Below are 12,644 nucleotides of genomic sequence, written 5' to 3' on the forward strand. Positions count from 1 at the left end.
TAGAGTGAAGCCGCGAAAGTCGAAGTGCGATATAGAGAGGGATTACTGTATACTGCTAGGGTGTCTTTGGGTTGTTTTTTATTCCAAAGACCACATGCAGATACTTTTTTCATGTTTAGGATCTTGTGGCTAATGTTTCGTACTTTTTTCTATGCAAAAGTGATTTTCAGCTTTTCAGGTTTTGTTTTCAGCTTTGTTATTATGGCTCCTTGTCTTCTTGGTTACAACTTCCATTTTGCCTTTGCCTTCATTTCCTGGTTATTTTTCTCCCCTATTCAGCTCAAACACAACATTAACCTTATTTACATATATAAGCATGCTTTTGAATTATTTGAGAGTTTGTGTTATGGCCATTATTTTTTAATTTTAGGGTTTGCTTTAACTAAGTTAGTATTTTTTCATGTTATATCTCATGGCCAGTTTTTGGACATTTTGAATGTGGTTGCTATAACATTGCTGTGAGGAATGACTGGGTGTGTGACAAATGACATTGTCATTGCAACAGAATAAAGGTTGGCATCATGCATTTCTAGATTGTCCAAGATTGTGGATATTCTGATCAAACTTTGCATGTGCTTTTAACTTTTGTTTTCTGGTTAAATAATTCTTGCCTTTGTGATGGCTAGGAACTGCCAGGGAGCCCTAACCCAAAACACGATCACACAAATAGTCCCCGGAGTCAAAATAAAGGGGTGCTTATTACACAAAATACCTTTTTTACAAAGATTACATATGCTCTCTCTCTCTTTCTCTCCACATTGCCAAGTTGAGTGTTGCATTCCTTTCTCCCAACTCCTACTCGCCTGGACAAGGAGTACTTCTGGTCCCAGGGCTTCCTTCACCTGTTGGAAGCACTTCCGGGTTATGTGGAAGTCTCAAACAGTAGGGAGTGTAACTCCCTGAAGTGCCCTCTTGCAGAACCCACATAAACTAGGAGGGCAGTTCCTGGCATTTTTCTGCTGATGCCTGAATGGGTATCGATAGCCAGGGCTGCTACTATCTAGCATCCTGGGGGGGATAAAGGGCCCTTTATGAAAGTCCCTCCCTGTCTTTCCATTTTATCCCAGCCAGTAAAGGTATTATAAATTCATTGAGTTGGGATGGAAAATTCCCCTCTCTTGGCCGGGACTTCTGTCCTTCCACCTGGGGCCTCTCATTCAGGCAAGGAAACTTACTCTCTATCAGTTAGGATGCCTGTCCATAACCTGGGGCCTCCTGTCCAGGCAAGGGACCTTCCTCTCTCCTAGTCATGATGCCCATCTATCCTGTATGGCACTTATACCTTCTATATTTCTGATTATGATTCTTGTGTACTGCGGAGGGTTGGCACCCTGCCCGGGATTGGTTCCTGCCTTGTGCCCTGTGTTGGCTGGGATTGGCTCCAGCAGACCCCCGTGACCCTGTGTTCGGATTCAGTGGGTTGGAAAATGGATGGGTGGATGGATTCTTGTGTAGAATTTCATTTTGATGCTCAGTTTGACTTTCGCTCTGACTTGCATTTTATCTCCTGTTCATTCTTTTGCTACATTTCTAGTCTACCATCCTTTGGAAGAACTCAGGGCATGTTCATTTCATTGGCAATATAGGCCTTTGCATGGGGCATACCTCTCTCCTGGAGACACACAAACATGGAATAAACCCATAGAACAGACACTTTATCCAGCTGCCTTGTGTAGGGTAGGATGAGTGTCAAAAACCAAGCTAAAATGATAAAATGTGAAGAGGAGAGTTGTTCATGAGAGCTTCTGAACAGTTCGCACACATTGATTGCCTAGGGTGAGTAGCAGTCAGTCAACATACTGTACTTTGTTTACCCATACTATAATGTGTCCATACAGCACTTGTAGGGGACTTCACATGTACTGCTGTGGATTGCTCAAGATGTGCCATGTACTCTACTAGCCAGCTGCTGAATTGCAAACTGTGAAAATATGGAATCCAATAAATATTTATATACATTTTATATATATACTAGCTGTGTAAGCCCGTGCTGTAAAAAGCCCAGGGTCCTAGAAACTATTGAAACTGTCAGAAAAAAACCTGAAATGTAGAGATGTCAGGTAATTGAAAGGAACTACTCTGGGCATCTCTCTCCTAAGAGGTTTTGTTTTGCCGACATGCTTGCATCGCTTGTGTATAAGCAGCTAAGCGACTTTGTCTTTCATTGGAGGCTTCGTTTTGCCAACGTGTTTGCCTCGTTTGTGTATTAGTGGCGGGAGGAAAAGTGAAAGGGATTCCGTTTTGCTGATGTTCTCGCCTCGCTTCTGTATTAGCAGCTAATTGAGTGACTTTCTTCGTAGGTTTCGTTTTGCCAACGTGCTCACCTCACTTGTGTATCCTCGGAGATGGAGCCCTTACCACAGCGTGGTCAGAACAATACCTTCCCCAGGATTCTAGATGGCAGCCCCCATGGGTTGCAGTGGTGCCTCAGACTCCCACAGGGCTTCATGGGAGATGGAATTGTTTACAGCCCTGTAGGGATCTGGGGGCGCCACCAGGGGGTGCTGCAGCTGCTCCTGAGCCCATATGGGTGATCCTTTCACCAGAAGTAGGTCATCAAGCACTTGGAGCACTTCCGGGTAACATATAAAAGGTGCCAGAGTTGGGAGGCAGAGGACAAAGCTTGCAAGTGGAGTAGTAAGGGTGGCAAAGAAGAAGAAGAAGAAGAAAGGACTGAACTGTTATAGCTGATTGGTGCACTGTGTGCTGTGCTGTAAAGGGCAGAAGAAGAAAATAAATGTGTATTTTTGGGACTTGTGTGTGTCAGTGTCTGTCTGGGTCCAGGTTTATTCTCCACAACACTAATATTATATATATGTTAGAAAATATCTTGGATGATGTGCTCTATGAAAGGCACTATACTAAAATATAATTTCCCTAAATATCCAGCCCTCCATGCAGATGGATGTAATTGTACACAACAGAAGTTGAAAGCATATTTTTGTATCTTAGCTTATATTTGAAAGGCAGATCCTGCAAGTTTCCTGGAAAATGTTTTGAAATGTACTAATTTGTCACACATCAGTGAGGATCATTCCGTGACATTCTGCTTCATTTTATTGAAACTAGCAGACCCACGGTTTAGAACTGAACATTTAGGAACATATTGTCCATTCCTCTTTTAACTGTTAAAAATAATACTGTAAAGTACCCTATTTTTCTGCACAGTGAGAAATTTCAAAAGCACAGTATTATCTCCTTTCCCCTCCATGTGGTCTTTAATCTCCTTCTGATGAATTCCACACTGCAGTTTGTCATCAAGCCAGAGCTCAAGTAAAGGGCTAGGGGAGCATGGCTTCCACAACAGAATAGCAAGCTCACCAACTAGAGACATACCAAATAACTAGCTGTAGTTACTCATTTGGACTGAAGTTGTTGTGCATTTGATGGTCAGTAGGTAGGGCCAGTCACTAAGGCAGGTGCTTTACTTCTCCATTTGGTGTAGCAAACTCTTTAGTCAGCGATGTAAACACCAGAAAAATCATTGCTGTTCATTAATGTCATTATTCTTTCAAGACTGGATCGGTCGAGCCCCGGGTTAACAACGACTGCTACCAGTACTGTTAGCCAACAGGGTGCTGGCGGAAATTGGGCTACTGTTGGCTGAAGAAGAAGAAGGAGAAGAAGAGGGGGGAGACGTGTCTAGAGGTAGGAAGAGAGGAGGAAAGTAAAGAGAGTGGAACTGAGGGCAGGAACTTTGAATGTTGGCAGTATGACTGGTAAGGGGAGAGAGTTAGCAGATATGATGGAGAGAAGGAAGGTTGATATATTGTGCATGCAAGAGACTAAATGGAAGGGGAGTAAGGCCAGGTGGATTCAAATTGTTCTGTCATGGTGTGGATGGAGGAGAAACAGGGTAGGAGTTATTCAGAATGAACAGTATATCAAAAGTGTTTTGGAGGTGAAAAGAGTGTCAGGTGGAGTAATGATTATGAAGGTGGAAATTCGAGGTGTGATGATGAATGTTGTTAGTGCATATGAACTGCAAGTTGTGTGTGCAATGGGTGAGAAAGAAGATTTTTGGAGTGAGTTGGATGAAGTGATGAACAGTGTACCCAAGGGACAGAAAGTGGTGATTGGAGCGGATTTCAATGGGCATGTTGGTGAAGGGAACAGTGGAGACGAGGAGGTGATGGGTAGGTATGGTGTCAAGGAGAGGAATGAAGAAGGTTAGAGGATAGTGGATTTTGCCAAAAGGATGGACATGGCTGTGGCGAATACGTATTTTAAGAAGAGGGAGGGACATAGGGTTATGTACAAGAGTGGAGGAAGATGCACACAGGTAGATTACATCCTATGCATAAGAGTTGATCTGAAGGAGATTGAAGATTGCAAAGTGGTGGCAGGGGAAAGTGTAGTTAAGCAGCACAGGATGGTGGTCTGTAGGAAGATGTTGGAGATCAAGTAGAGGAAGAGAGTGAGGGCGGAGCCAAGGATCAATGGTGGAAGTTGAAAAAGGAAGACTGCAAGATTGAGTTTAGGGAGGGGGTGAGACAGGCACTGGGACAGCTGGGAAACTGCAGCAGATGTAGTAAGGGTAACAGCAAGAAGGGTGCTTGGCGTGACATCTGGAATGAGGAAGGAGGAAAAGGAAAACTTGTGGTGGAATGAGGAAATACAGGAGAGTATACAGAGGAAGAGGATGGCAAAGAAGAAGTGGGATAGTCAGAGAGATGCATAAAGTAGACAAGAGTACAAGGAGATAAGGTGCAAGGTGAAGAGAGAGGTGGTGAAGGCTAAAGAAAAAGCTTATGATGAGTTGTATGAGAGGTTAGACACTAAGGAGGGAGACAGAGGGACCGAGCTGGGAAAGATGTGCAGCAGTTTTTGGGTGATAAAGGATAAAGATGGAAACGTACTCACAAGCGAGGAGAATGTGTTGAGCAGATGGAAAGAGTACTTTGTGAGGCTGATGAATGAAGAGAACGAGAGAGAGAAGAGGTTGGATGATGTGGAGATAGTGAATCAGGAAGTGCAACGGATTAGCAAGGAGGAAGTAAGGACAGCTATGAAGAGGATGAAAAATGGAAAGACCATGGTCCAGATGACATACCTATGGAAGCATGGAGGTGTTTAGGAGAGATGAAAGTGGAGTTTTTAACCAGATTATTTAATGGAATCTTGGAAAGTGAGAGGATGCCTGAGGAGAGGAGAAGAAGTGTATTGGTGCCGACATTTAAGAATAAGGGGGATGTGCAGGACTGCAGTAACTACAGGGGAATAAAATTGATGAGTCACAGCATGAAGTTATGGGGAAGAGTAGTGGTAGCTAGGTTAAAAAGTGAGGTGATGATTAGTGAGCAGCAGTATGGTTTCATTGCCAAGAAAGAGCACCACAGATGCAATGTTTTGCTCTGAGGATGTTGATGGAGAAGATTAGAGAAGGCCAGAAGGAGTTGCATTGCATCTTTGTGGACCTGGAGAAAGCATATGACAGGGTGCCTTGAGAGGAGCTGTGGGATTGTATGAGGAAGTCGGGAGTGGCAGAGAAGTATGTAAGAGTTGTACAGGATATGTACGAGGGAAGTGTGACTGTGGTGAGGTCTGCGGTAGGAGCGACGGATGCATTCAACTTGGAGGTGGGATTACATCAAGGATCAGCTCTGTGCCCTTTCTTATTTGCAATGGTGATGGACAGGTTGACAGACGAGATTAGACAGGAGTCCCCATGGACTATGATATTTGCTGATGACATTGTGATCTGTAGCAATAGTAGGGAGCAGGTTGAGGAGACCCTGGAGAGGTGGAGATATGCTCTAGAGAGGAGAGGAATGAAGGGCAGTAGGAACAAGACAGAATACATGTGTGTAAATGAGAGGGAAGTCAGTGGAATGGTGAGGATGCAGGGAGTAGAGCTGGCGAAGATGGATGAGTTTATACTTGGGATCAACAGTACAGAGTAATGGGAATTGTGGAAGAGAGGTGAAAAAGAGAGTGCAGGCAGGGTGGAATGGGTGGAGAAAAGTGTCAGGAGTAATTTGAGACAAACGGGTATTAGCAAGAGTGAAAGGGAAGGTCTACAGGACGGTAGTGAGACCAGCTATGTTGTATGGATTGGAGACGGTGGCACTGACCAGAAAGCAGGATACAGAGCTGGAGGCAGCAAAGTTAAAGATGCTAAGATTTGCACTGGGTGTGACGAGGATGGACAGGATTATAAATGAGTACATTAGAGGGTCAGCTCAAGTTGGACAGTTGGGATACAAAGTCAGAGAGGCGAGATTGCGTTGGTTTGGACATGTACAGAGGAGAGATGCTGAGTACTGTATATTGGGAGAAGGATGCTAAGGATAGAGCTGCCAGGGAAGAGGAAAAGAGGAAGGCCTAAGTGAAGGTTTATGAATGTGGTGAGAGAGGACATGCAGGTGATGGGTGAAACAGAACAAGATGCAGAGGACAGAAAGATTTGGAAGAAGATGATCTGCTGTGGCAACTCCTAACGGGAGCAGCTGAAAGAAGAAGATTCTTTCAAGACTTTCACGCTACACAATCTGCATCACGTCAACTTCAGATTAACCCAGCCTCTTATTTTCTAATAGAGTTAAGCATTAGTTTAAAGATAATTATGAGTTCAAAGACAACACATTTCTTTTTTGTCCATATTTTTTTTTGTTATGGTAGCACAATGATTAGTACTGCTGCCAGACAGCTTCAGAGTAGGATTTGGGTTCAAGTCTGGCCTAGACACAGTTTATGTGGAGTATGTACATCGTTTCAATGTCTGATATCATCATTACTCTGGTTTTTCTCATACATCCTAAAAACTGGCATATTAGGTTTCAGAAGACTCTAAACTGGACCTACATACAGTACATGTAAATACCAGATTATAAAAAGATGCCCCTTGTGGGGTTGGTCTCTGTCTTATGCCTGGATAGGCTTTGGCATCTCAACATTATAAAACTGTATTTGGCAAGCTTAGTGGATGAACATTCTGGAGGATGCAATTAGGCACTTACAGTAATTCCTGACCTCTTTTTTCACCATCTGGAAACTATTGGACTGGGAGACCAGGACTGCCATGTTGGAACAAGAAACTCTGGTGATCAGATGGGCCATCGAGCAGCTGAGGTACTACCATCTTGGCCATTCTCTCTGGTGACACACCATGCCCCTTTACAGTGGATGGCCCTGCTCAAGGAGTCGAATCCTCGTGTCACTAGATTGTTTTTGGAACTTCAGCTGTATAAATTTTGAGTTCAAAGTAGCTAATGCTCTTTCCTGGGTATATAACTTCTCAGTTCAGTGTGCCCGACTTGATGTGTCTGGACTGCATAAGTGGACGTGCAACCCGACAGGTATGGTGCTAGGTTCCTATCACAGTCGGTGTAGTCACACAATGGATGGACTGGGGGAGACTGTTTTTTGGGGACAATTTATGCCCCAGGGTGAAAGATAGCAGTGCTGAACTGGAGTGGTCCCAGTTTGGACTCCCGCAGGGTTCCAGGGAGCACGTAGTTAGGAAGAGCAACCCTGTCGGGGGCTCTTGGGAGCTTCTGACATGACACAGAAGTGCTTCTGTCATGCTATCTAGGGCTACTCCCAGGTCCAACACAAAAGGATCCATTTTGCACGACTTAGGTAAGTCATAGTCAGGAGGAAGAGTATAACACTCAGTGTGGAGACAGACAGCTATTTAAGTTACTGATTTATATAGTGTGGCCTTACCTAAAAGCCTGTCTAGCTATTCTTATGCAAATAAATACCTTTTCTTATAACTTGGAACTGTGTCTGTGGTAGTTGTGTCTGGTGTTCTGGGCTCACTGGCATCCCCTGGTATCCACTATATATATAAAGTAATATAAGTTTCCATACATAGGAAAAATAAGCATTTTTTTATGAAAACCATTTTTATTTATATAATATGCTCTACATGACTGCCATTGTTTTGAAAACACATTTCAATCCTGACCCGGTCATAAGTATGATTTCAATTCGTTGCTCTTTATTCAAACGCATTTTTTAGGGTATCTGAAACATAAATCATCTTAGGGAACATATCACCAACACCATTACAAGCATAACTCCAGCTGTGCTAATACGTGTTCATCAGCACGTATTGAAATGTGTTTTCAAAACAATGGCAGTCATGTAGAGCATATTATACAAATAAAAATGGTTTTCATAAAAAAAAATGTTTATTTTTCCTATATATGGAAACTTATGGCCCACCCTGGTATATATAAAATATATATACTGTATATTGTGGTAGACCGCCAGGGCCCTTACACATCTGGGATGCCTCAATCATGGAAGGACCAGGGGAGAGAGCTTATTCCAGATACTATCTCCCCTGGAACACTAGAGGGCAGCCTCCCTGGCTTGCAGCAGAGCCACAGGTTTGGAGCACTGAAGCTCAACCCTGCTGGGGCCTGTGGCCACCGCCAGGGGGCGCCTGGACATTTCCCGAGCTCCATTTAGCAGCACTTCTGCCACACCTGGAAGTGCTACCGGAAGAAGCTCATCGGAGTCCTTCCAGATATCCTAATAAATGAGCCATCCACCACTACTCGCAGAGCCAGAGTTGGGAGAAGGTGGACAAAGCTTGCCAGGAGATGAGTGGAAGCAGAGAAAGAAGAAGAAGGAAAGGATTTTGTGTTGGACTATATTTTGGTGCTTTGTGTACTGTGATGTGGGGAGCAGAGAAAAAGCTCTTGTGTGACAAACTCATGTCTCTGCCTGTCTGTGTTGGGTTAGGCCGGCTATATATATATATATATATATATATATATATAAATATATATATATATATATAAAATATATACATATAAATATATGCATAAAAAGAAATATATATATATATATATATATATATACTAGGGGGCTGTGCTCCCTACTCTCTTCGCTCGCCCACCCCACAACCCCCAACCCCAGGGGCACACTTCACATCTTTGCCGCTCACATTGTGAAGGGGGGGGCTGAATGCATGCTAAGGAGATGCGGACGGATCAGCTGCTGGCTGTCTGCTAGCTGCTACCAAGCTGAATGATCTGCATGTCATGCTGCGCATCAATTATTTAAAAGCCTGTACAGCAGTTGCTGCTGCCGTGATGCATGATCTGCATGCCATGCTGCGCAACAATCATTTAAAAGCATGTACATCAGCTGTCCTTTTGTCTCACTTCCTTGTCTTGTGGGACGTTAAAGTGTTTGTTTGTAAGTAGGATGTGACATGCAAGAAGTCATGTAGGACTTCAAAGTGTCTCTCCGAGATGATCACGTCTTGACCCAAGATTTTTTTATATAATATATTGTGATGGATGGCCGGCGAAAGTTTCCCGCCCTCACCCCCAGGCCGCCAGGAGGAGCTCTTCCGACAGCATGGATGTACCCCGAATTCCAGCAGGGCCTCATGGACTTTGTAGTTTCTATGCACAACCCTGCTGGATACCTTGGGGACCACCGGGAGTCGCTGTAGGGAGGCTGTTGGACTCTTATGTGCCCTATAACCTGGAAGTACGTCCTGGTCACATGAACAGGAGAAATGACGTAGTACCAGGTTGAAGAAAAGGACTGTTACCCTGACCCGGAAGTAATAAGGACTTGTGGACTGTTGGGCAGGAACACCTCTGGGTCAGGGGGTATAAAAGGACTCTGGGAAAGCCCAGACACTGAGCTGAGCTGGGAGGAAGGGTGGCGAAGTGTCTGGGAGTGGAGGATTGGTATTGTGATTAGTAGTGGTATTGAAGAATTGATTATTAGTATTTATATGTGTAGTGTGGAGTGTAGAGTGCTTGGTGCACACTATTATTATTTAATAAATAATAATTATACTTTTACCTAGTGGCTGGCGTTGTACCTGAGGGTTCAAGGGAGCTCTAGCGCCCCCTACTGCTACACTGGCGTAGTCAGCAGGATTCTCTGGTCGTTGATTAGCAGAACACCCTAAGAAGGTAGCGGCCCCAAACACGGAGGTAGAAACAAACCCCACTACACGCGATACTACGGTGATAAGTCTCGTCTCGTATTGGTTCGAGATGGGGAAAAAGTCCGTAAAAAAGAAGGGCAATACCAACTGGGTACAGAACCTTACAGAGGCCGAGAAAGTGTGGACTTACCTGACTGGGGGTGCAGAAGGCCGAGCGCTGATTAAAGCCGAGCAAGCCCGAGCAGGGCAACAACCAGAGCGCTGTTGGATTGCAACTCCAGAAGATTGTTATAATGAACTGAGACTGGATCGTCCACATTCCGAGGTATGTGTCGGGACAACGCCCGTGGCGCCGGGAACTGTGTGTTCTTATTTTGCAGAAGCCGAGCGACACGAAACGGACTATAAGACAGACACCTCTCGCCTACTCAGGCAAGATGGCCGCGACGGAGAGATGGCGAGCCAATCTAGGAGTCTGAAAGCGAGAAGTCTATTCGCCAATGACGATCACGTGGACTATCCTGGTGCAGGCTGGGTATATTGTCACCAAAACAACGAGTCACCTGACCAGGAAGACACCTGCTCATTAGCAGACACGTGCTTCATGCTTCTGCCCGAAGGATGTCGGGAGGAAGGTCAACGGCAGTCTGTTAGTGTCGTGTGTTCCCCGATGGAACCAGACTCCCTAAAAGGGAAGGGGGAGGTGAGCGAGGCAGCTCCAGACTTAAAACAAGGTAAAAAAAGGGCGGGATGTGACTGAAGGGTCGGCCGTTAAATTAGAAGAGGCAGATCTCAGTCGGCCACGAGTGGCCACCCGTCCCTCTAAAGACTCCGATTCCTGAGAGCCTTTGCACGACCCAACCGAGCACGTGCCGACAACGGATGTGCTCATTGGCTCCCGACCGGCAGGTAAGGAGAAGGCGGAAGCAGACTTACCTCCGGTCGAATTAAAAAACTTTGTGGACATGCGGGATCTCGAGAAGTTGCTCGAGCCCATGTATGGTTTCTTTCAGGGATTTAAGGAGCTGAAGGATCGAGTGGAAGAGCTGGGAGCAACGGCCGAGGCGCCGTTGAAAGGTCTAACGGAATTCCTACGGCGACTGGGTCGAGAAGCTCCAATGATGATCAATGCAAGAATACAGGTGAGTCCGACCCGTATTGTACAGTATAAAGGGACACAGTGTGATCCGGCACAGCGGTTAATAAGTAGCAGGTGCCAAAGCACTGTGTGCCTGACAGTAGAGCGTGGTACGGTAACTGAGTGGTCGGGGGAAGGATCGCTCGAACTGGGACAGCTGTATGAAACGGCTTCCCGGAGCGATGCGGACCTCAAGACCCCAACCCGTGTTATAAGGGAGTTGTCGCTGGTAACTGGAGGGGCGGGGGAAACGCCGATCGAACCGGTACAGCTGAAAAGTGCTGTTACCCGGAGCGATGCGGTGCTGATGATGCCGCCTCCTAAGAAGCGTAGGTCAATGGGCGTGTAAACAGCAAAGGGGCTCTCTTTTCCCAATAGAGAAACCCAAGCTGTGCACTGGCCCCAGAGTAAGCAGGAGATCCCCAAAATAAAATGTGGGTCTCCTGACAAGGTGGAGGAAAGGGCTGAGTATACTGAGACGGTCAGTAAACCCCCCTTGGCGCAGAAAAGGGTGGAGCTGACGGAGTTCCCGCGGTGTGTCCAGTCTCGCGGAGGAAGACTACCAGGAGGGCGACGTTGTTGCTACAACTGTCGTCGGCAGGGCCACGTGTGGTGAAGTTGTCCTCAGAGGACAGGAAATCGGTGGGACAGACGATACACCGTTCCCCCAAGGTTCTTTGGGGGGCCTAGACAACACGGAGGAGGAGGACGTCCCTCACGGGGCTGGACGCTAGGCCCCAGTTGGCTTCGCTAAGGGGAGGGAATTGTGATGGCCGGTGAAAGTTTCCGGCCCTCACCCCCAGGCCGTGAGGAGGATCTCTCCCGACAGCATGGATGTACCCCGAATTCCAGCAGGGCCTCATGGACTTTGTAGTTTCTATGCACAACCCTGCTGGATACCTTGGGGACCACCGGGAGTCGCTGTAGGGAGACTGTTGGACTCTTACGTGCCCTGTAACCTGGAAGTACGTCCTGGTCACATGAACAGGAGAAATGACGTACTTCCAGGTTGAAGAAAAGGACTGTTACCCTGACGCGGAAATAATAAGGACTTGTGGACTGTTGGGCAGGAACACCTCCGGGTCAGGGGGTATAAAAGGACTCTGGGAAAGCCCAGACACTGATCTGAGCTGGGAGGAAGGGTGGCGAAGTGTCTGGGAGTGGAGGATTGGTATTGTGATTAGTAGTGGTACTGAAGAATTGATTATTAGTATTTATATGTGTAGTGTGGAGTGTAGAGTGCTTGGTGCACACTATTATTATTTAATAAATAATAATTATACTTTTACCTCGTGGCTGGCGTTGTACCTGTTCAAGGGAGTTCTAGCGCCCCCTAATGCTATTTTATATATATATATATGTTATTTATATATATAATATATATATATATGTATATCTATATATATAAAATTGTTTTCGCGTTTGAAACGGAAATTACGTATGACCACGCGATATGGAAATTACGTATGACACGGAAGTTACGTATGACCACGCGATATGGAAATTACGTATGAACACAGAACATATTATAATACAGGAACTAATCAGTGTGTGAGAGTTATTTTACTGATATTGAAAAGAAGTAAACACAAACACACCGATCTATCCCATAGAAGTGCATCCCGTGTCGTCCTCTCC

The sequence above is a fragment of the Erpetoichthys calabaricus genome, chromosome 9 (genome assembly GCF_900747795.2).
Source record: "Erpetoichthys calabaricus chromosome 9, fErpCal1.3, whole genome shotgun sequence".
Lineage (NCBI taxonomy): Eukaryota > Metazoa > Chordata > Cladistia > Polypteriformes > Polypteridae > Erpetoichthys > Erpetoichthys calabaricus.